This window comes from Agelaius phoeniceus, chromosome 2 (genome assembly GCF_051311805.1).
Source record: "Agelaius phoeniceus isolate bAgePho1 chromosome 2, bAgePho1.hap1, whole genome shotgun sequence".
NCBI classification, from domain to species: domain Eukaryota; kingdom Metazoa; phylum Chordata; class Aves; order Passeriformes; family Icteridae; genus Agelaius; species Agelaius phoeniceus.
Window position 1 is genome coordinate 109,654,820 of NC_135266.1, and position 12,890 is coordinate 109,667,709.

At 37.4% G+C, this 12,890-nt stretch overlaps 1 long non-coding RNA gene across 1 annotated transcript in view; it reads left to right on the top strand.

Annotated features, from left to right (window-relative positions):
- Positions 1-12,890, top strand: part of LOC129135144 (uncharacterized) — a 46,106-nt gene that overhangs the window by 14,648 nt on the left and 18,568 nt on the right. The window contains exons 5-7 of the long non-coding RNA XR_013181188.1: positions 3,062-3,228; positions 6,404-6,568; positions 11,633-11,789. This is a non-coding gene — a long non-coding RNA (uncharacterized LOC129135144). The remainder of the gene's footprint in view (positions 1-3,061; positions 3,229-6,403; positions 6,569-11,632; positions 11,790-12,890) is intronic.

Consider the following 12,890-nt stretch of genomic DNA (forward strand, 5'->3'; position numbering starts at 1 on the left):
GCAAAAAAAAAAAGAGAAATTAATGATGTCATCTTTTTCTCATTGTTTATCAATTCAATTGAATCTGAAGCTGTACTTTTTGTCATCACCTTTAGTTTTATTTTAAAAAATGAAGCTACCAATGAAATGAATTTTGCTTTATTGGTATGTTACCTGGTAGAAGACCAACTCTTAATATTCAATACTTAAAATAAATTATTTGGTTATTGTAAATAGTTGAAAGAAAGCTCCATTACCAGAGACCTTTCTATACAGTTTTTTCTTTTCTGTGTCTTGAACAGTTTGTCTGGATCAGGTTTAGCTGGTCAATTAAGATAAATAGTGGTTTGCTAAGCACGTACTGTTGAAAAGGAAAAGCCAGCATGTTATTCCTAAGGGCATGGGGGAAAAAGAAATGTTGATTTTTTTTTTTTCCTTTATTATTTCATCCATTCTGGAACCTAGTGGTATTCAGGTCATAGTTTCATATTAGGACCTTTGAGAGAGTTCTTGCTACAAAGACTGCATCTCCCACCAGCCCAAAATTAATAGGGTAAAACACACTTTGGGGCTGGCTTCAGATGCTTATCTTCTGCCCATGGAAAGCTTGATGGTGGGGCAGGCACCCAAGAATTTCACAACTTTGGTGATATAGGAGGAACCCTAGACCAGCCAGGAGTTCTGGCCACCAGTTTTGGAATAGATATTTTGGTTCACTTTGGTAGCTTGGATTTGGTAATCTCAGTTTCCAAGGATAATTTGCATTAATTGTGGTGTCTCCACCTACTGAAAGTGACTGATTTATTTTTAAGCCAAATATTTTAAACCATCAATTTCTTAAAAAATGGTAGATATTTTTTTAAAATAGCATTTGCTTTGTTCCATAGGTATACAATTGCAAGAGATTATGCTGTAGCAAGAAAAAGAGTAGGTGAAACTTTGAAACCTATGTATTCAGATATTTTCCTAAAATTCCTACTATTCCTAAAATACTAATTTACAATCTGTGTAAATCAACACTGTAAATTTGTATCAATAACTTACCCTGAGTTGGGTAAACACAGTTGTGTAAATTTCTGTAATATGCTACAACTATCAAAGGAAACAAGCATAAATATAGAAATAAAAAAGATATTTTCACAAACACAATTACTTGGTGGTTGTTTACTGATGCTTTCTCAGATTGAGATAAATTAAGGTCAGGAAAGACTGTATCTCAAAAAAAATTAAGGTCAGAAGAGAAAGAACACAAAAAAATCTCATGCAGAAATAACAAGCAATAGTATTTTAAAAGCATTCAAAATTATATATGGAATGAATGTATTGAATTTTAAGGATAAGTTCCTGGATATTTGAAGTGGATGCTAATGATACAATTTTTTTTGATACTGAGTATTAAAAAAAGCTAAAGATGTTTCTGTGTAGCATTTGAGTATCTGAAATAATGATTGATCACCACTTAATGAATCTGCACTGGAAACATTTTCCTTTTCAGTTGTACTTGTGTTAGATTCTCCTGTTGCCATCAAGTTCTTTGCTTCTCCCAGAATCTATAAGAGGCCAATATTTATTTCTTCCGGCTCTGTGTTATGAATCAAAAGATGGATTGGAAAATAGCTGAAAATGTTAATGGTTTTATCAGTGAATTGTCCTTCAGCACCTGTGAGGCTTTTTGGTGAGCTGTGTGAAGATGAAGGCGCAGATACACAGTGATCCATGCAGGCTCAGGCTTAATTTCTGAGTAAGTCCCAAGCTTTGATTGTGTGTCACTCCATTGTGGTCTTTCTATTATGAATCTACAATGGCAGCTCCCCAGTCTGCCTTCTGAGGAATTCTACAAGCTCTCTGCACTGCAAACTTCACTTAGGTCTGTAAGAGAACCTGGCTGATAGATATATTTGTTCAATGTATCCCATGGCATAATTTTTTAATTGTTTCCAGCTCCAGTATTACTACTGTTAATTTTCTCTCCCTCTGTTTCCATAAAATTTATGTCCTTTTTGAAAAAGGAAAATAAACCCAAATGACTAAAACATTCTTATTAAAGTTCAAATATTATGACTAGGCTGTTAACTTTGGTTACTGCTAGCAAGAGTAACATTATCCAACTACCCTTCCTCTGCATTGAATTAATGGCCAGGTTTTTATTCATCTTAGCTGATTTTTTTACTTTTCTCCATGTGTCTATCACTTCAGGAAAATTAATGAGTCAACATTGTACCAGTTCTGGAGAACTGATAAATGAGAAAAATCAGTCAGCTTGTTCAGCTTGTGTCTTTGCATTAAATCAATCTTGAAATAATTTATCCTTCCCACGAGCCTTGCAGATACACAGATCTCATTTATGCAGCTTCTGTGCAACTTTCTTCACAGCTTTCATTTGATTTGCTTATCCATGTGCTTCTGCTACTAATGTTGGATACTGGGCTTAATAGGATGGATGGCAAGTCTTCGTGGTGTTTCAAATACTCTGAGTAAATCAGATCATTAAAATACAGCTTAACCTAATGGATCACCCTGGAGTGTAAAATAAATCCTTCTCTACATTAAAATGAACAGAAATGTGGTTTTTTAGCATCTTCCACAGACTGGAAAATAACTATTAAAGTGTATGTGGAAAAACAGTATGAAATACTATGTTTGACTTATAATTCCCTGAAGCTCAGGTTTTACTCTTCTGTCCACATTTCCTTTGGGATTTCACTTGAGGGAGGGGCCATTTCTTTGCATGTTGTTTGCACAGTGCTCTGACACATGGTTGGGTGCTCCTTGTTGCACTAATAGGCTCAGTTTTTAATCAGAAACATCATTAAAAATCGGTTTATTATGCAGTATTCCAGTCTAATCAGGTTTATTGATGCCAAAACCTTGGTATCTAAATGTATTAAAGAATGAAACAGAGATTTCTGTGCTTTGTACAGCACATTTTAATATTATTGCTTTGTCTGACAGGTGAAATTGTCTCAAAGCTCATTTGTGCCTGGAATGGACTGCAAGGGCTGAAGCAGCTCTGGCCCAGGGTCTAGGCTTCCATTCAGTCTGTGCATGTTTTCTTGGCTTCTGTCTCTATTTCATTTTGCAGTAACTGGTGTGTATGTAGAGGGACTGGTGCCAAACTGGCTCTCTGCCTGGCAGAGCACTGGGATGCAGCAGGGCCACGTGTCCAAACCTGGGACTGAAGAAGTGTCCCCAGGCTAAGTCAAATGTCAAAGAGACTTGTTCTGAGGAGGACTGACTGGAAGAACAGAGGTAAGAATATGATCTGCTAACACTTTACCACATCAGAGTTGTGGTAATTCCAGGAAAAAATGCCATTGTGGATGATTAGGACACTGCTAAATATGCATTTCAAGCAGAAAATTTAGCATCCTTCAAAATACCTTAAAGATTCTCTATAAATTAACACCTGCAGCAGGTATTTTAAATTAATTTTGTTGCCTACCCCACTGCTCTTTGCCACTTGATGCAGTCCCTGTTCAGCCTTGCATTTTCTGCTCTGTTTGGCTTATCTCTGGCCAAGGCTTTAATCCCCTAATAGCAAACTGAGGTCATATCAGCACTCAAATGCTGCTGTGTTGTGCAGCCACTTTATCAATGTGAGAAGAGCCTGCCTGCCTGACCCTGGGAGCTGCACTACAGGGCTGTACATGTGCCACCAACATGCAGGTCACACTCAACAGCCAGCACCAGGCACCACCCCTGAGACTTCCAGCAGAGCAAATAGAAGTGTCCACGTGAAAGGAAGAGCAAGGGCTGGAGCTGCTGCTTCACAGGTTTGAGGATTAGTGCTTCTGCTTGGAAGATAATTATATGTTTTATATACATTAAATGACTGTGCCAGCTGAAGAATAATTTTATCAAAGAAAGAAAGGGTAGCTTAAAAAAAAATCAATTATAAACAGAAAAGATGAATGCTCACAGTTTTATTAAGCCCCAAACAACTGACTGTAAACATAAGCATGAATAGTTAAGAAAAAACATTAAAAAAACCCCTGAAAGATATAAAGTCTTTGTCTACCACCATGGCTTCCTCCAGGTCTGCCAGCTTGACTCTAAACCAACATCAGGCCTCAAAAGGACTTATAAATCTAGAATGTGAAGTATTGCTTTCTCTAAAAGCTGAAGAAAATATAAAATCAGAATAGAACTCGAAGGCTAAAATACTGAATTTCTTAGTAGTGAGACAGGAAAAAGCCAAACCTGAACAAGTGCTCTGGGCAAGTATTTGATTTCTTTTTTAAAATTCTTTTTCATAAAATGCAATACAAGGTTTAAACAGTACAGAAATGCTGACTGGAAGGTGTTGGCCAGGTCCCCTTTACAAAGAATATTTCCAGAAAGAATTTCATGGTGCAATCCAATTAGCCTTTCTGTAGCTGCAAAACTCTTCACAAAACCAGTTCCCTAAGTTCATGTGCATTGAGCAGTTCAAGTGAAAATCTGTCAGTGGAACTGAATTAAAACCATAGAGCCAAGGTCTCTCCTGGTATAAATCATGTACATTGCTATAATAAAACAACATACAACAGAAGCAATTCTTCACACCACTGAGTTTTTGGCATGGGAGTTGGTCCCAGAATCCAAGTCTTACTGTTCCAGCTTCCATATTTCATAATGTGTCAGAAAACCTAAACTACAATATGCTGTAATAATTTTGTGACATTTGAGAATAGAATAAATGTGACGTGGGATCTCAAAAAGCTAAAATAAGTTGGGATTTATCTTATTTTTCTTTTTGAATGGTCTTGGTCATGCTAGTAAATGGCACTTTCTCATGTGTAAAATGAAGTGGAGGTATTGTACCATGTCCTGATTTTACCAGTGGAAGCCTCTTTCTTTTTCCAAAGTCATAAAGTATATGTCAAGCACTCTGAGCAACTCCTTTATGCCTTGCTGGCAGTGCTGCAATTAGTATCACACTGTGTCATATTCCAAGCTCAGTGACTGTTAAATGTGCTATGCCTGCATCACACTAACTACTATATCAGTCATTTCAGATGACCCCCTTGAAAATTGCTGCCAAAAGTTTATATGTCAGAAACCACTTTGAAAATGCTTATGAAGTGAAGAATTTTCACAGCTCTTTACCTACTTAAATACTAAAAACTGTCAGTCAGTGAAATCAGGCTCGACAGTTTATATTCCAAGACTCACTGTTCAAAGATTTGCTTGAAAAATTATTCCTATCATCTGTCAGCAAGTGGTTTCTGTGTTTAGTTGGTTGCTCACTTTTATGTTGTAATGCCCACTGTAAGTTGCTACAAAAGACCTGCCAGAACCCTTGGTATTGTTTTTAATATGGGGTGAGCTTGGGACATCTACATCAGCAGTGTCTTCAGTTCCAAGTGATTTCATAAAAATATGATCCAGAGATTTATTTACAGAGCAGTCAACAACTGATAAAACTTTTAGAGAAAGGAGGTGAGGAGTTTCTTAAATTTTAAGAATTTGAACTGTAAATTTATCCCATATATCCGCTGCCAAAGGCAAGGTTTGATTTATGGCTGAGTCTCTATTTATTTTTTTTCATTTCCTGGAAAAATATACAGGTGGGACTTAAGTAATATGGCTGAGGTCCAAGCCTAAGCTCACAACATCCATAGGCTAGATTTTATTTTATAAAAGCTGCATAGCCATCAACATAATGCTAAGAGTCAATATCTACGATGAACTGCTATTAATTTAAATCTTTTATTTGTAAATTAACAGCTGTTAGACCGAATGACAAAAGAGCACCAGGACTTTGTGTGCCCCATTGCCAACCTGTACCAAACGTTTTCTCTTCCTTTCCACTTAACACTGAGGAGATTGCTCAGTGGCATTGGGCTTTTTGCTCAGCCTGATCAGGTGAGGGATCTGGGTGTAGGGATTATTCAGAAAGGAAATTTATCTGTTCTGAAGGCTGTCAACAGGACCTACCCAGCAGACCTGCTCAAGGCATAATAAATGTCTGTCCCTATGACTGGGTTCTTCACAAAACAAAGAAAAATTGCCTTACGGTGATCTGTCTTTTACATAGGAGAAGACAGGTTCAGTGCTCTCTTCACTCTCAAAGGATTAATTTCCTTTCACTTACTCTCCATGAAATGACTCCAGGTCAAGTGCAGGACTTTGTGTCCTGTCCCAGGAAGAGGGAAATTCAAACAGAAGAGGAGGATATCTGTGTCCTTGTCTTTTAATCGCTGCTGTGTTTCACATGAAACTCTCACTAGATGGAAAAATAATGATGGGACTGAGAAATGACTGCAGCCTACCCTCTATGTGTTAACTGTAGAGATTTTTATAGCTTTATTATGGATGCTGCTTCATTTTCTAACAAGGCATACTGTCCCTGAAAAAGAGCTAAAAGAGTTTTCTTCCTTGTTTAAAGCTTTTTCTTCCTTGCTTAAAGCTGTATTTTTCTCCTGTGAAATGGGTTTTGTAGATTCAGGAGAATTAGTCAGCCAGCAGGTCATTCTGTCTGGTGCTGCCTTGCCTCCTGCAGAATGGAGATGCAACTCCCAGAGATCCATCCCCACCAAATGCCCTGTGGCAACCAGGAATTTGCCTGCAAAGGATAAACTCTATCACAGAGCTGCCTCTTAATAAGGTATGTCTACATAGTCCTTATAAACTCCCATAAGTCCTTATAAAATCCTGTGTGTTTCCAAATGTGTTTAGGTCTATAAATATTTAGGGCTATAACAACATAGGAATAAAAAGACCCGCTGTAAATGATGATAAATGAATGCCTAGAAGTGTCAGCGGGAAAATCTTCACTGAATTTCATTGGCATTCAACCAGGCCCTTCCCAAGGAAACAAGTTTTTGAGGTTCCCTGCTAGTTACAGGGAAACATAGACCTTGGAGAGGAGCAGAGACAAAAGTGTTTCCAACAGTCTGTTCTTGTTTTTCTGTAGTCTGGTGAGGAGCCTTTTTGCTGTCTGGCCTCACCATTTGAAGCACCAAGCCTTTGGAGGGTGTTTAACTTTTAACCTCTAACTTTTTCCTGGTTTTCCTGGGCTGACTGAGCATGTTGCTATCAGGAATGCTCCAAAACAAAGGCAAATGGTCTCTCTTGGAGACTTTCCTCTACCCTGTAGAGGAATTGCTTTGAGAATGGAGCCCTATTTTAATTATATGAGAATTAGTGGTATCTAATATTCAGTTTAGACCTGTCTTCCTCGGTGTCATAAATGTGATCTACTATAACAGGCAAGTGAAAGCATGATTTAGTCAGAAATAAATTATGTTGCAAGGGAATGACTACTTTCAAATCCCTTTTACCTATATAACACCAATCTAAAATAAAGGACTGCTGAATAGGGACTCTAAGGGACGTGAGAGTAGGATCTCTTATTGATCTATAGGGACAACACTGCTTGGGATTTGGTAAAATTTATTGCTGAATCCAAAATCTTAGTTCTATTGTTATGAGTTCGTTTTTTTGTTTTGTGGGTTTTTCTACCCAAAGAATCCCAGAAACTGCCATGGAAGGCCTGCAACCATGGAATTTAAACAAAGCTTTGAGGTTTAGGTTGCCTGTCAAAAGCATGAAACAAGTCAGACTAGAATGTTTAATCTTAAATAAATAAAACTGGACTCCTTAACCACTTATTGTGGTATCTACCATTGCTGAAGTGATAAACCTCCTTGAGAACACATGAATCATTTTACACTTTGTAGGTGCTTTTCAGAGACTTATGTGCTAAGTGCACAATAGAAATATGTGATGCTTTGTGTTTTGCCCAAAGAACACAGAATGATGATAATTTCAGCATGAGGAACATCACCAGCTCTAATCTTCAGGCTAAAGCAGATGTGTGAGAAAATGCCTTACTAAGATGAATAAAGTAGGTAAGGGGTGCTAAAGAAGAATTTTGCTGAGTAGTATGAGCAGTTCTGACACTAATTTTTTCTTGATGAAATTGAATAACATAAATAAGCGAGCCTCAAATAGGCTGGGCTAATATATTAATAGGACCTGTAATATTATTAAAGGTGGTCCTTCATAAACAGAAGTACTATCTAAACAGTATTTATTGCATTGCATTTCTGGCTATGGGGCTACTCTTATCTTTGTTTCTATTTTGATCATACCTCAGTGGGGTTGTCACTGATCCTGACAGACAGTGCAATTCCACTTGTAATTCCTACAGTTATTTGCCATGTCACATTCCTGGATCAGTTTAAAATCCTCCTGCTACTTCTGGAGTTCATGCCTGGTGGAGAAAATGGTGACCAGACAGGTGTCTCAAACTATTGTTTAATGTTGGGAACACAAAACCCTCTATGGGTCGTTTGAACAACAAAAATAACTACATTTGTGATTTAACTTGGATCTGCCCACACCCTGCTGTGGAATTCAGGAATTTGTTGGGTTTTTTTATAAACTTGTAGGAGTGATCAGTGAGCTTTATCTGAGCTCAACTTCTCAAGGAATTTCTTAGCAGTTTTTGCGGTCCAGAGAAGGATTTCCTTTCCAAACCAGTTTCAAAGCCTTTGCCTTCTCATTTTCTCAGTGCCTTTCCTCTTTGACAACCTGGTCGGGTGAGTTCAAGCAGGGGTCAGCCCTTGTGTTGCCTCTCAAGTGTTGCTGGATGGGAAGTCATCCGAAGGTGCTGCATTCTTCTCCACTCACAGGAACCAGCCCTTTGTTAAATTCATGCTTTATATTCACTTACGTTCAGCACTTATAATACTTGTGCCTTATTGAGAAATGCCTCTTGAACCCATGTGTTTATCTACTGCTTCTCACAAGCACTGTCAAACCTTGCTATTGCAGTTTAGGTTTTTAACTCCAGATTTGCATTCTGTCCCGAGAGCTTTCTGCCTCCCAGCAATGTTAGCAGGAGAGAACAATTTTTTACCTCAAATATTCTGTGGTTTAGAGTTTCCCTGACCCTCTTGTAATTCTGGTAATCTGTGGCAGGGTAGGAGGATGCTAATTTCTACAGCACAGTTTGCTAGAATTATCTGTTAATCCCAAAATGTCAGAAGCTTTGTACAGGATAAAAAAAAAATATTTCTGTGGTCTGTTTCACATCTAAGTCAGGCTGAATTCTTTACTGAGTGCTGTACTACTCTTTCTTGTAAAGACCCCTGGATACTCTTTCAAAATAAACAAACCAGCCTACTTCTTAACTGTGCCACCCCATATTTTATCTAGAATCATCTTTTGGCCATATCTGGTGCCTGAGGCAATATTCAGGATCTTTGTCCATCAGCAAGCACATCCTTTGTCAGTGCTCCTTTAATGATGTAAGCCTTGCAAGGTACAACTGCCCCAGCTGGGCTGGGGGCATAGACTGGAGGAGAAGGGAGAAGATCCTTCCAGAAATTACTTTTCAATTGCTGGAGTCCCCAAAAACAGCTTATCTCTTGTTGGTGCCACCCTTAGTTGCAGAGATATCTTTTTGTCCCCTCAGATCTCTATGGCTGCTAAAATTCCAGCCTTGTTAGTCTGTTTCCTTTATGTCTTGGCAAATGTTTTGCTAAATATGTTTTAATTAAGTGAATAAATTAATTATTGTCTGATTACTTCAGTTAGCAGTTTTAGTTGCTGTCTTGTCACAGAAAAGGTTAAATATATTTGTGTGGAGCTGGCAATTTATTTCTGACTTATCTTGGTGCAGCATTTTAATTTCCCCTATCTGTATAGTTCATGATCTCTTGATACCTCAAGGAGAAAAAATCCTTGTGGATTTTGTTTTGTGTTTTTCCTCTTTTCTTGTGTTATTTTGGGGTTTTCTTATTTTTTCCTCCCTCTTTACCTTCCTGCTTTTTCTTTTTTCCTGTATTTATTCTTATAATTTTCTTAATTTTTGGTTTTGATATTCCTTTTTTTTTTTCCTGCTCCAGAACTTGAAGGATGTCAGATTTTGTCAGAGGAAAAGGAGTGCTCTATACTTACTAGAGAAAAGTACCCTTTTGCACTGTCCATCCCTGCAACAGGCAGAACAATTCCTGAAATGCTTTTTTTTTTTAGCTTATCTTTTTTAAAGGTAACATCCAGCCATATCAGCACAGTGCTTAGTCCTCCCTGCTTCCCATAGAAACTAGATTTTTAGTGATCCACTCTCTTTTGTCCTGAAGGATGGTGCTCCTTCCCAAGGGCCAAAGGAAACAGGGCCACATGGTTGGCTGGAGTATTTGTGAATTGAAATCTTCAGTAGTTGAGAACTGAGTGAATTCAAATCCCTTAACACAGGACCAAGTTAACTGAGTTATGCAATAGTATTGCTCCATGTACTTCATAAGGCAGTTTAGTATTGTGCCCTCCCAAATGGAATGTTAAAAAAAATATTTAAATTGATCATAAACCTGAGCAAGAGTTTTACAAAGTGCTTAGCCAGCTCAGCTGTTGCTTGTGATCCTTGCTTCATGCTATAGCTCAAATTTCATTAGGAGCTGCTTTTCATTAAAGTTAAATAATCCCTTAAAATCCTTATAAAATCAGAAGACACACTTGCTTGAACTGTTTTTCTTCCTCTAAAGCACACATTGCACAAATGAAGCTGACTTTCAGATAATGATTTGCACAGCACTATATAATATGAATGCTTCTGAAATTTATAGCATGCCACGAACTGTTTAATACTCAACAGTTAAACTGCTGTGTTTCCACAGCAAGCTGTAATAACTAAGGGTTTAATACAGAATCTGGTATCTGGACAGTTATTAACATTGTTTTCCTAGTATTTTACTGCCTGCTTGTAAACACTAGTTTATTGAAGTGTATCTACATGGTCATATAAACTGTGAAAAAGGCCACGTTGTTTTCTTTGCCAGAGGTACTGCAGATGTAATGAAAAAGTCCTGACCTTGAACTTAGACATGCAATCCTATATACACAAAAAAAGTACATCCTGTCCTACCACACTATTTTGACCCTGTATACCTGTTCAGGCTTTTGACAAACAGCTAGAGGAAGTTGCTGCTCTGGAGATCTGGTTTGTTTGAGTTAGGTTTTTAAACTCTGTAATTCCCTTTAAAGAACTAGGGCTCCCTCCCTTCCCCCTTTATAATCTGTAAAAAGGAGGAAGGACACTTCAATGTATAGTGTTATTTTTACTGCTGGATCTTGTGCCAGCAGAAATGTGAGGTTTAATTTTATTAGACTGTAGAGATTAAAAATACCGTAAGAATCTCAGTAAATGGTTATGAGTCGATATATTCATGTTTCAAAGTAAGTATCTTCTCTGATCTTATTTAGGTATATTTTAAACTTGTCCTTTTCACTCTTTATCATCTTAGGTTAAGATTTTAGGTAAGGGTTTAGCAGCTGTACAAAACAAAACCAATCAAATTAAAAAATAAAAAGAAAAACCAACTGTTGCCTAGGTGTTGAAGCCATTGACGTGTAATACTGACTGGCACAAGAAATCACAGGTCATCCAGTAGGTTCAAAAATTAGGGTGGGATGTTAAGGACTTACCTCCATTTACCTAACTGAGCAAAGCCTAGCTGAATTGTCAGAATCAACCCATATCATCCTCCACAATGCTGGGGCTTCTTTTGGAAAAGAAATCTACCCAGTTCATCAGGAAGGGGAAAAGTGAAGAAATTAGCAGCTGTTTTTGTAGGGAGGATGTAATAACCCAAGCTGCCAGCTCAGCAGGGTTAAGTCCAGAATCTGTACAAGTAAAAATAACTTTCATGTATTTTTTGTACAGACCTTCACTTTCTAAGGTTAAACTTATATTTCCAGACCTAAAGTCTACAAGAGCTTCCTCTGTAATCCACGGCACGTGTTTCCCTGCTCTCCAGCCAGTATTCTTTGGCTAGATCAGATGTTTCAGAGCCCTGCCATGGATCACTTTGTTCTCAAAGGTAAGTACCTGGAAAATGAAGTCAGGTTCTAACCTGGTGAAAGATCCTTCCTTGTTGCTTATTCTCTATAAAATTTGCTGTAATAGGAGAAATTTCTAATTAAATTAGGTCTCCAGCTAACCTCAAACACTGCACAGGTGCTTTATATCTGTCTATATCTATCTATATCTGTCTATATCTATCTATATCTATACCATCTATATCATCTATATATTTCTGTCAGAATTTTCAATACCTGAGTATTAAAACCTCTTTGATGGGATTTTACATCTAGACATAAACATATCACAGATATGACAGAGAAGGCATTATCCATCTCTGATGCCTTTTGAAAAGTTCAGACACACGAAGGCACTGTTAGTATTTTGGATTAATTGAACCTTGGAGGGGAAAAAAGGAGCAAAACATAGGAGTAAGAAGTAGAACATTATCTTAATAAAAGAGAAAGTTAGAAGACCTACTAGGCTTCTCACTATTTTAATAGACTTCTCATACCAAACATCAGGTGGTGGTCTGTTTTTGTTTGTGTGTGTTCATGGCTTTTAGATAGAAAGGAAATTCCAAACAATTCTTACTGGTCTTATTTTTTTTTAATTCTTCTACATTCTAAAAATACACATTCCATTATTAGAAAATAAGTGTAAAAAAAAAAAAGCCAAAGAATTACCTGTGGAAGAAGAGTGTTATTTTTAGCATTATGGAACTTTACTATTCTTTAATATGGCAATTGTTTTCTATTTCATTTTAGGATGAGTAGGTATTTTCTACATTTGCAGGTAGAATAGATAGTTCCTTTGCTGTCTCTTTTACTACTAGGTTTGATTCATCCACTTGTACATGAAAAGAATGAGCACAGAATGATTGCCTGATTCAGCCTGTGGCTTTTTTAAAGTCTGGTGAGTGTATCTATCACTCATTCTGAGTTTATACCAAATACAGATACCAGAGGAACTGTAACTAAAAGAGTAAAAATGATGCAACAAAGACACAGAGCACTGCATTCACTAGTCAATAGCCCTGTTGCCTTTTACCCTTTAGAATGACATTTAAAAAGTCCTAACAAGGTCTAAAAGGGCTTCAGTACATCTGTTTGGTTGGGTT